Source organism: Miniopterus schreibersii (genome assembly GCF_964146895.1).
Source record: "Miniopterus schreibersii genome assembly, chromosome: 5".
Lineage (NCBI taxonomy): Eukaryota > Metazoa > Chordata > Mammalia > Chiroptera > Miniopteridae > Miniopterus > Miniopterus schreibersii.
In genome coordinates, this window is record NC_138106.1 from 21,560,416 (window position 1) to 21,572,441 (window position 12,026).

The 12,026-nt window shown below is 43.3% G+C and overlaps 1 long non-coding RNA gene across 1 annotated transcript; it reads left to right on the forward strand.

Moving 5' to 3' along the window:
* The first annotated feature begins 14 nt into the window (after positions 1 to 14).
* On the forward strand, positions 15 to 10,026 carry LOC308558034. The gene is made up of 3 exons (XR_013998934.1): positions 15 to 97; positions 7,742 to 7,851; positions 8,291 to 10,026. It is a non-coding gene; the product is annotated as an uncharacterized lncRNA (long non-coding RNA).
* Positions 10,027 to 12,026: the final 2,000 nt, after the last annotated feature.

Consider the following 12,026-nt stretch of genomic DNA (forward strand, 5'->3'; position numbering starts at 1 on the left):
CGCGCAGCCCCACGCCGCCCGTGGCCGCAGCCCGCTCGCTCTCCTGCGCGCGCGCTTGCGACCCTCGCATCGCCAGGCGCCGTCGCCGTGGTACTAGGTATGCGTTTTACTGTTGAGGATGGAAGCGGTTGAGCGATTTAGCGGCGGACCTCCCGCAAAAATTCCTTTTTGAGACTCCCTCCTCTTTGCAGGCTTGCAAAGTTTTCAAGCCGCGCAGATGCACGCGCTAGAGGCAGTCATGGAGGGAGTTACTTATTAAAAATCCCCATGGAGCTACTAAGGAAAGAAGAAAACTTGGGAAATTCTTTGCTCTTTCAGAAGAAATGCGCGTTCGCCCGCCCAGAATCCGTGGAGAATGAAGGGTGGGAACAGGTCGGGTTACAATGGTCTGGGCCGCGAACCGGCGCCCTGGGGAGTCGCGCTCCCTCTGGAAACTCTCCTTTGGTCTGGAGAAGGTCAGGCCCTCCCAGAGTCGTCAACATCTACGTAGTGCACCCTGGGGGGAGTGGAGAGGCTTTCAGGCGTGGGTGGAGGCGGTTGAATTAATCCAGAAATACAGTAATGTTTCTTCTTTCTCCGCACCCCTTGGAAGAGTGCCATCTGCATCAGTTCCTTCCGCCTTCTGGCCATTTGGCTGTGGGACTGTGAACAGGTTGGCTCCAGCATTACTGGGTAAAAATTTGAAAGAGTAGTTCAGTGAACACCCATATATAGTCCTCCAAGATTGTGTAACTTAACATTTTTCCATAACTGCCTTCTTTCTCTTTTCTAAATACTTCAGCCTGCATTTCCTAAGACTAGACAAAGACATTCTCCTATGCAACCACATAAGAAAATCACATCTAACAAGTTTAATAAATTGATGTCACCTAATATCTAGCCCTTATACACATTGCTCCAGTTGTCAAAAAAGGTGACACATTGTAGAAAGATATTCCCATGAAGAGTCATGCATTGCATTTGTTGTTATGACTCTCTCTTTCAATGCAGAATAATCCTCCACTTTTTTTTTTTTCCCCATGGCATTAACTCGGTAAAGAGTTTAGGCCAGTTATCTCAGAGGGTTTTACTGTCTCGATTTGTCTGTCCTTGTTTCCCTCCCGATGTCATTTAACTTTTTCTCTAACCACCTCATTTTCTGTAAGCTAGAAGGTAGGTTGAGATGTTTGATTAGATGGCAAGACTCCTTCATGCTTTACAAGGTGCTCTTTATATTGTTTCCATCAGGAAGAACAACTCCCACAGGAGAACTCTCAAAGGGCACCATCTATTCCACAGACAAATGTAGTGTTCTAAACACACAGCCTGTATCTCCACTTCTCAAAAGAGGGCAGTTGTTAGTAAGGCAGCCTAAATCAGTGGGTGGTATCAATGGTTTTGTTATGGGATGAAGTGGGGGGGGGGGGGTCCTTTTCCCCACTGGGTGCTGAGGGTGGAGTCCTTATATCTCGAGAAAAAAAATTTTCTGAGACACTTGCCGGAGAATGAGTGATTTTTATTTCCATGGAATTACATCCCTGGGTTTCCAAAGTCCCATTTCTCTTAGTCCAGTCATAGAAGAAGTATAGCTGGGCTTTTAGTAAAGCTAGAAGCAAAGCCAATGTCCAGAATTTCCTTTCCATGTTTGAACCAGGTCCAGTATAGCATCAGGCTAGCTGCAGTCCATTGGTCCCTTGTGTGTGGGCTGTGGGCCATGTGGGCAGACTCAAGGGAGTCCCACAAGCCCAGAGTCAACCGAGTCTCAAGAATCCCAAGAGCAGCAAGAACCAAGAGAGCCAGTTCCTTTGTTTAGGGAATTACGTATCCCAAATTTCCACGTGTTTGCAGGGGCCACACCCATTCTGGCCAATGACCTTTGTTCTCGGGTGTGACTGACAGCAGTCACCTTCCCTGTGCTACCCCTACTTTACTGGGCGTGCATCTGTCTCCTCTTTGTTGGACCCCTGGGGAGTGTAAAGTTGTTGCTTCCTGGTAAAGCTGTCCAAATGACATGCCTATAACATCTGGCCTTCCCTTTGTTCCTTCCCTGTTATTAATAACTAGTTAATTACAATGGTATCAGATTTTGTTTGCTTCAGCAAATTCGTGTTTTCTCTTGAGCCTGCCAGTTGATGTGAATTTCATCAGAGTCAGCATTCTAAGAGTCCAAAACAAAAGCTGCAAGGCAGAACTTTTGTAGCATGATTTTGTCACAGTCTATAGGTCAAAAGCAAGTGTAGGAACATTTGAGGTCCAAGAGGAGGGGATCAGGCAAGGGCATGGTCACCAGCAGATGCCTCTTACTGGTGGTGGTAGGGACATATTTAGAAAGGAGCACCAGGCCAAATGCAAACTCAGACGTATAGTATTGATCATCCTGGTTCTTTCCTCAAAATCATGTGGGTCTGGGTCACCTATTTAATGTCAAGCCTAGCCATAATCACCTATCCTCATTTGTAACCCACACATTTGCATTGACTATTAATATGGCCCACCATTTCTTTATGTTGATTCCTTGGTTCAACAGCTTCATCCTTATCAGAGCCTTTTCTTTTTCTTTTTTTTTTTACTGCAAAAGGAGAAAGGATAGGGGAGTGAAGTGCGCATTTAAAAATCATTTATGGTAATTGGAAAGTTCTCTGAAAAGAACAGAGATGAATATAGGAATTAAAATGTGCATACAGCAGAACTGTGGTTCAATTGTAGCAGTGTAAGTGCAGGCACTGGACTTAGTTGGCACCATATAAATATTCAAATATAAATCATGGTTGTGATTCTTTACCTGGTTCCAGCCCTGGCATGTAGCTGTGCCCTTTGCAAAGGGTAAAGAGATTGCTGCCTGCTGATGCCTGTATCACAGCCATTCTTTATGCACGTTGGCTAAGTAAAGAAAACCTCACCAAGAAAACCCATTGATAACAAAATGAGGCGGGCTCCACGGCAAATAGATAAATATATGGAAAAAATAGATCTCTGTATTTGGAAGGATGCTGTAGAACATTGATATTATTATCTTACAAATTATGAATTTTTCTTTTAGAAAAGTTATATTCCAAAACCTGTTTTTAAAATATTTTGAATGTCTCATGAATGGCTAGTGGGTATGTGTGCTTATGCCTGCCCAAACTTCCCTAGATTGCAAAACAGAGCCATGGACAGCAGTTTGGGGGTAAGAAACACTCCTCCCCCCAAAAAAAACCCCAACAACACACGAATGTGAAGACCAGGTCTAAAACCTTCCAGAGAATATTTCCTTTGAGGCAGTCCTTGTTCTTCTGTGCATCTATCAGCCTGCGATTCAGCTGTCTACTGCTGTAGAGCAGACCATCCCGTTAAACTTAAAGATATCAGTGTCGTGTGTGTGTGTGTGTGTGTGTGTGTGTGTGTGTGTCCCCCGCGCCGCTGCTGCCGCCCTCGCCACCGCCGCGTCCAGAGCCCGGAGCCGGGAGCCGGGAGCCCGGAGCCGCCAGGCCCGCGGTGGGCGGGAGAGGCAGGAGGCCCGGCCCACCGGCCGCGAGCCGCGCGCGGGGCGGGGCGAGGCCGTGGCGCCGTTGGAAGGAGACCCGCAGGCCGCCGTCGAGGCGCGCAGGGCGGGCCCCGGGCGCCCACGTGCTCACACCGGGCGGTGAACGCTGCCGGCTCCCAGCCGGCCACCGACCCGAAGAGGAGCGGGAGGTGCGGGCTCTGCCGGCCTGCTGCTCAGAAACGCCCCTTGGCTGCGGCTTTCGGAGACCCCGAGAAAGCTGCGGGCTCGCCGTCCTCAGCGGGACCAAACGGGTGCGGCGGGAGGTCCTCCAAGCCGAGGGCGAGCATTTACCCTCGACCCCAGCGGGGTGTAGCAGGGATCGTCTCTGTCGGGCCGCAGCACCTACAGAAAGGTAACAGGAGGTTAGACGAGCTTCAGAATTTGGACGATGAAGGCGGGCGGCCTTGGGGTTGGGGGGGCAGGGTTTGGGCACCTCGGGGTGGTGACACCGAGGACCTCTGAGAGCTTTGGGCTGCCCTCCTAGGTCGCGAAAGGAACGGGCGGGGACTGCACCTTCCTTCCTTTCTTCATGCTCTCGGAACCTGGGAGTAAGTAGCAAATGGAACACATGTGCGCTTCTGGGGTCCTCACCTCACTTTTAACCAGTAATGCCCGAGTCAAGAAGGTCTCATCACTGTTTTACGGAAGAGAAAGGTGAGGCTTAAGGACAAGGCTGGTCCAAGGTAAATGGTAAAACCTGATCGAACTCAACCGCGAGGCCAGCCTGGTCTGTCTCACTGGTGGATGGTCAGTGTGCAGGAGAAGTGCCTAGAATACGCTGGCTGAGTGGTGGTAGGACTGAAGGAACAAAACCTTGGACTCCCACTCAGAAGTCTTCAGTTATTTTGTGTCCTCAGCAGCTTCTCTTCCCTTCAACCCTAAATGAAAGATCAAAGGATACAAGTTCGTGATTTTTATAAGATTATTTTTCTTCGATACCTTGGCTAAAATGGTTTCAGTTATGCAAGATGAGTAAGTTCGACAGAACTGGTTTGCAGCAACGTGGCTATAGTTGACAATAGTGTGTATTTGAAATTTGCACAGAGTACATTTTGAGTGTATCCAACATAAAAAAGGAAAATGGTTAAGATATTAAGTGATGGATATGTTGCCTGGCTTGGTTGTGAATATTTCATGTGTATGGATAGTGAGTCATGAGATTGTATACCTTAAATATATATAATTTTTAATTGTCAGTTATACTTCATTAAAACTAAGGGGGAAATGGCTTTAAAAATATCAGTGTAATATTTCTCACAATTCTGAGGCTTAGTTGGATGGTTCTACTGTGGTTTTCGTCTGAACTCACACAGTTATATTCAGCTGTAGAAGGGATCAGCAAAATTAACTGTAAAGGGCTAGGTAATGCCTATTTTAGGCTTTGTATCTGTTGCATATTATTTTATTTTTTAATTTAAAAATTTGTTTTCAATTACAGTTTACATTCATTATTATTTTGTATTAGTTTAGGTGTACAGCATAGTAGTTAGACAATCATATACTTTACAAAGTGCCTCCCACCCCTGATATTTCCAGTACTCACATGGAACCATTGACTATATTCCCAATGCTGTACTTTACTTCCCCATGACTATTTTTAAAAATCTTTATTGTTGAGAGTATTACAGATGTCCCCCATTTATCTCCCATTGACCCCCTCTACCATACCACTGTCTGTGTCCATGGATTATGCATATATGCATACAAGTTCTTGGTTATCCTCTGCCCCCTCCCTCCCCCTTTCATTGAGTTTATGAGTTCTTTATATATTTTGGAAATTAACCCCTTATCTGATGTATCATTGGCAGCTATGTTTTCCCATACAGTGGGCTCCCTTTGCATTTTGAAGATGGTTTCTTTTGCTGTGCAGAAGTTTTTTTAGTTGGATGTAGTCCCATTTGTTTATCTTCTGCTTTGTTTCTCTTGCCCTGGAGATATATTTGTGAAAATTCTGCTACGTGAGATATCTTCTGTTGCATATTCTTCTTTGTTATCTATTTATTTTATTTTTTACAAACCTTGAGCTTTTGCTTTTTAAAGGTTTGTAAAAAAGAAAATAAATAGATAACAAGGGCTTTAGCTCACGGGCCCCACATGAAGACAGGCTGAGGGCCAGATTTAGCCCAAAGGCTGCAGTTTGCCAGCCCCTGGACTGGAGAGTCGGCGAGCTGAAGGTCCACGGTGGCCTCACGCAGGTGCCTGGCAGCGGCGAGGCTGTCGCTGGAGGCCCGGTTCTCTCCCAGGGAGTCGCCCCTTCTCCCCGAGGCGCTGCCTCTCGTCCTCTGCAGGCTGCACCGTGGGCCGCTGGGCAGCATCCAAGAGAGTGCGGGTGGCAGCTGTCAGGTGTGTTAAGGTATAGCCCGGGGGGTCAAACACAGTCACTCTGCCACATTCTGTGGGTCAGATGGAGCCATGGGGCTAACCCGGATTCCAGAGCGCACAGATTCCTTCTCGATGGGAGGAGCTGCTACCGTTACGGCTGCAGCTAGCAGGACTAGGTGGCAGATTTCTGCGTGCACCACCGAGGGGACCAAGGACTGATGCTGACTTTGACATTTGATTGGTTCTCAAAGCCTTAGTCAGAGAACTTCAAATTGAGTCATAAAACGGATTTTATAATCTCTGGTGGCAGCTATTGTTCCTACCTTCTCCTTTGCTTATACTGCCCCAGCCTGCTTCTAATTCTGCAAGCACGCCTTCATTTCCCTCAGTACTTGTTTATAAGTGTCTCTGCCATGAGGTCAGCAGCTGCCCGAGAGCAGAGACCATGCCCTAACACTCCGCCTTGCTGGGATATATCTTCAGTGGATATGCATGGACTTTATTTTATTTTTGTATTGAAAGGAATGAAGAAATTTATCTTTATTTGCAGAAAACCTGATTGTATACATAGAAAATTCAATAAATTTCAGATACACTTTAAGTTCAAATGTGAATGATAAAATATTAAACTTATAGAAAAAAAGATTTAAGTACCTTCAAGATGTTAGGATAAGTAAGAATATTTTACATAGGACATAATAAGTACCAAACATAAAAAATTGAGAAATTGGACTTCATTAAAATTAAGAACTTACGCTCATCAAAAGACTCCAGTAAAAGAATGAAAATACAGCCGCACACTGGGAAAAAATATTCATAATAGAAGTGGAAGTCAGGGGGTTCTTGGTGGCACTCTTCACAAGGCACAGTTTTTCATTCATTTGTATAATTTTTAGGTTAATTATCTGTCCTTACCTAGGTCTTAAGTTCCATGAAATCAATGTTACATGATTTTGCTCACCATTTTGTTCTACTGCCTAATACAATGCTTAATGCATAAAAGGCAGTCAACAACTATTTGGTGAATGAATAAATTTAAACCCAATACAGAATCAATGAGAAATTAAAATTGAATTATGTATTTGTGCATTTAAATTTATTAGTAAGATAATTTTTATTTGTTAATCTCTGTTGGTCTTCTACAGCAAGAAAATGGAATATATTTAAAATTTTACCAAAAAAGCAAAATGAATGATAAACAGAAAAAATCTTTAAAAGTTGGAGAAAAGCCTGCAGAGTAAAGACATGAACATTTGAGTACTTAAACTATATTATAAAGGTTATTTATATTTATTGAAACCTAATATACTAGTCCTCAATAATTGTTGAAAAAAGATATGTATGGAATTTAATTCATTAGCCTCACGGAGGTTTAAAGTCAGGTTATTTGTTTACTTTACAAAAATAAAACTAGTTTAACACTCTAGCACTGCCTACAAATTCCAGAAGGATAGTATTCTTCGAAGAGTTACATTTCACATTCAAATACTGTCTAATCAATCAGGTGGTTAAACTTAGCAGTTTTCCAAACATACAGCCAGGAGTTCAGAAGCAATATGATTAATGATAAGTTTGAACTAGCAATCACCTTTAAGGACAGGTTACATTTTAACTTGATTTGTCTGCAGATGAAAATCGAAATATAACATCAGTTTGTAATCTATGCTGTGCATGTTCCAAGGCAGACGTGATTCTGGAGAGGGTTTCTACTCTATAGTAAATGCTGCCACTAATTGCTCAGTTGAATTTTTTAATGTGTTTTCTCTCCCAAATCTCATTGTAAGTGTGTCTTCTTCCACTTGATGGAAAGCTATGACAATTTATTATGTTTAGAGGCAGCTGGGGTGCGTTTCTAATTGATGATTTGTTATCTTATATTTCTTACTTGACTATCACATTTTTCATTCCCTTCAGCGCTTTCCTCCAGCGTCTCCTGTCTTACTGAACTAGATGGATGGTGATGCTTTTGTGCAAATGCAGGCAGTATTCCCATCTCTCCGCTGCTTCCTTCCATCAGGCTGCAGGTACATGTAGGGCCAGTGCTAGATAATATGCATGTGGCACTTACACAGTAGCAAAGTGTACTCATCAGTTGATTATGAAGGCATCAGTCCTGTGTGATGGACACCATCACTACCTTCATTTGGCAGGTGGGGAAACTGGCGAACAAATGTTCCAGAATACCTCAGATTTAATGTGTCCATTGTCAACCTCAGTAGCGTCCCATAAAATCTGTGTATTCTGGATTCCTGATTTGGTTAAAGCAGCCCCATTTATCACTCACCCAAGTTTGACCCTCAATTCCTCCTCCTCCCTTACTCCACATGTCCAATCAGTCACATTTTTGCAAGAATTAGAGAAGTGCAAATTAAAGCCAAAATGAGATACATGAAATTACATTAATTTAGCTGATAAAGTAGTGGCAGGGTTAAGAACATTCTAAATCCTTTGTTGTCATTTCAGCAGTCTTCACAGCGTCTTTACCTGGAGTAGATTCCATCTCAAGAAACCACTTTCTTCATCTATAAGAAGCCACTCCTTATCCATGAAAATTTTTATCATGAGATTGCAAAATTCAGTCACAGGCTCCACCTCTGACTCTAGTTCTCCTGCTATTTCCCCACATCTGCAGCTACTTTTTCCACTGAAGTCTTGAACCCCTCAAAGTCATCCATGAAGGTTGGAGTCAACTTCCAAAGTCCTGTTAATGTTGACATTTTGACCTATTCCCAGGCATCACGAGTGTTCTTAATGGTATCTATAATGGTGAATCCTTTCCAGAAGGTTTTCTATGTACTTTGCCCAGATCCATCACTATCTATGGCAGCTATAGTCTTATGAAATGTATTTCTTAAATAAGACTTGAAACTCAGAATTAGCCTTGACTCATGGGCTGTTAGTAGACATGGGGACAACATTAATGTCATGGTGCCATCTCCATCAAAGCTCTTGAGTGGCCAGGTGCATTGTCAATGAGTAGTGATATTTTAAAGGATTTTTTTTTTTTTTCCTGAGCAATAGGTCTCAACAGGGGACTTAAAATATTCAGTAAACCATGTTGTAAACAAACACTCTGTCATCCAGGCTTTCTTGTCCTAGAGCATATGCAGAGTATATTTAGCATAACTCTTAAAGGCCCTAGGATTTTTAGAATGGTAAATGAGCATTGGCTTCAACTTAAAGTCACTAGCTGCATTAGCCCCTAACAAGAGAGTCAGCTTGTCTTTTGAAGCTTTGAAGTCAGGCATTGACTTCTCTACCCATGAAAGTCCTAGATGGCATCTTCTTCCAATGTAAGGCAATTTCTGATACATTGAAAACCTGTTTAGTGTAGCCACGTTCATTAATTATCTTAGCTAGATCTTCTGGATCGCTTGCTGAAACTTCTATATCAGCACTTGCTCTTTCACCTTGCACTTTTATGTTATGGCGACTTCTTTCCTTATACTTCATGAACCAACCTCTGCTACCTTCAGACTTTTCTTCTGTAGCTTCCTCACCTCTCTTAGCCTTCATAGTGGACTTAATAGTGGACTTAAAATATTAGCTTTTGCTTAAGCTGTTTTGATCTTTTATCCAGACCATGAAAACTTTCACCATATAAACAATAAAGCTCTTTTACTTTCTTATCATTTGTGTGTTCACTGGTGTATCATTTTTAATTTCCTGCAAGAACTTTTCCTTTGTATTCACAACTTGGCTGTTTGGTGCAAGAAGCCTAGTTTTTGGCCTGTCTTGGCTTTTGACATGGCTTCCTCACTAAGCTTAATCATTTCTCTCTTTTGATTTAAAATGAGAGGCATGAGACTCTTCCTTTCACTTGAACATTGAGAGGCCACTGTAGGGTTATTAATTGGCCTAATTTCAATATGGTTGTCTCAAGGAACAGGGAGGCCTGAGGAGAAGGAGAGCGATGAGGGAACCCTGGTTGGTGGAGCAGTCAGAACACACACAACATTTATCAGTATAAGCGTGCCATCTTATATGGGTGCAGTTCATAGTGCCACAAAACAATTACAAGAGTAACATTAAAGATCACTAATCACAGATCACCACAACAATTATAATAATAATGAAAAGTTGGAAATATTGTAAGAATTGCCAAAATGTGACAGAGACACGAAGTGAGCAAATGCTACTGGAAAAATGGTTGCTTGATGCCGGCTTGTCACAAACCTTCAATTTGTGAAAAAGCACAATATCTGTGAAGCACAATATTGTGCAGCATAATAAAATAAAGATTAAAAGGCAGAAATTAATGATTGGTTTTTATCGCCGGGGATGTGTATACGTTCTTCTGTGTGGAGCAACGCACAGAGCGTCAGGAGCAGCACCCCTAAGGCTGCAGGAGAGATACACACCTGATCTTCCTCCAGGACTCTGAGGACATGACCTGGACTTGGTCCAGTTAGCAGAGTAGATTGTGGCTACACCCACTAAGGTCCCATACCCCAGAATGTGCTGGTGTTGGCTGCTGATACGTTGTAATCATCTCAGGTTGGGAGGCGACAGAGCTCAGGATCACCATAGCTCTGAGGGTTGGTGGGGGTGGGGGGAGGGATTCTTTTGAAAGGAAGTGTAACTCTAGTGGCAGTAATCCACCTAAACCATAGTTATAAATTATTGAAGTGCAAAAGTTAAGGATGGAGGGGGGGCAGGAACTAGAGAGGAAGAACTTTTTCCTGGTTTGGGTCCTTATTGAGAGTTTGGTATAAACCCTGAGGCATCAAGATAGTTGGAAACTGAACAGGGAGGCAGTCAAGGCAGGGTCCCACTGGAGGGGGGCCTAAGAGATTCCATTTCTTGGAGCCATCGGAAGTGACTACCTACATGAAGCTTCCCTGCCAGCCTGTCTCAGCTATGCTGGGGGGATTAAGGGAAGGACCTACCCCAGGTGGGGAGACAGTGGTAAAGGCCAAAGTTGAGATAGCAGGGATGTCCCCAGTTAGCAGAGATACAAAAATATTTTCCAACAAGTAGAAGTTATTAGACAAATTTTATAGAAGCTGATTAATTAATGGAGTGTGTATCCATTACTCATTGGTTTTATCACCCTCTTACAATAGGTCCACAATCTCCTATCAATAATACTGAAATCTCAATGATTTTTAAAGTAATATTTTTTCAAAAGTTTACAAGGACCTTATTTGGTGGCAAAACTTGACTAGGACTTCTGCGAGATTATTTATACTCTTTATCTCACTTGATTTCTGAATATTTATATGATTTGCTGTAGAAAAATTGATGTTTGTTCATAGGGCACTGCCTCAGAGTCCTCTTGGCATGTGGCATAGCACAGGCCCCATTAGTCCGAATTCGAAACCCTGTCTGGCCCCCAGGGATAAGATTAGATCTAGATAAGGGATTTGTACCTGCCTTCACTTTCATCCAAGCTGGAGATCTGCCTCTGGGCCCTTAGGAAAGCAGGGCCTGTTTCCTTTGATTCTTTGAAATAAATGCCTCTTCCCCCCCCCCCCCCCCCCCACACACACACCCTTGCTCTAGGATAGAACCTGCACACTGGTGTGTACCACTTGGTCACAGATCTTGCCTGGTTCACACAGGTTTAAAATACTTGAATGTGTTGCCAGCAGTTAAACTTAAGAGGTTACACATAAAAGTCTAAATTTCTTATGTCTCTTGGGAGATTGGAAAGCTAACAATATTTAGTCTGCCTTCTGGCAGATCAGAAATTTGCTGAAACTGAGCAGCAGCTGTGTTGTTTAGTTGGGACGATTGTCCTCTTTGCCACAGTTTCCACCACTCCCAAGTAAGCTATCAACTACAATATGAGGCTCAAATTAGTGACAACCTAGAAATCCATCTTCCTTCAAGCCAGCAGTTTTTTGTGCTTTTTTTGTTGTTGTTGTTGTTTTGAGAGGCATGGAAAAGGGAGGAAAGCTCACTTTATTTATTTTTATTAACCCTTAATGTGCTGTAGATGTTTTAATTTCCAGTTCCTGCTGTATACCCCAGTCAGAGCTTTTTCCCAGGTGGGTCTCCATTCTAGCTGGTTTTCTGGCCCAGCAATGACCTTAAGTTGACTTCAGCTCTGGACGGAGCCCAAGACATTTTTCCATGAGAGGCTTGCTCCTGTCCTGACTCACTCCCTGTCCCCCCCTTTCTCCAGGCCTGGGAAATCTTCCCAAGAGCTGGCTGCCTTCACGGAAGCTCTTTCCAGTAAGTGCATTTCTTTCTA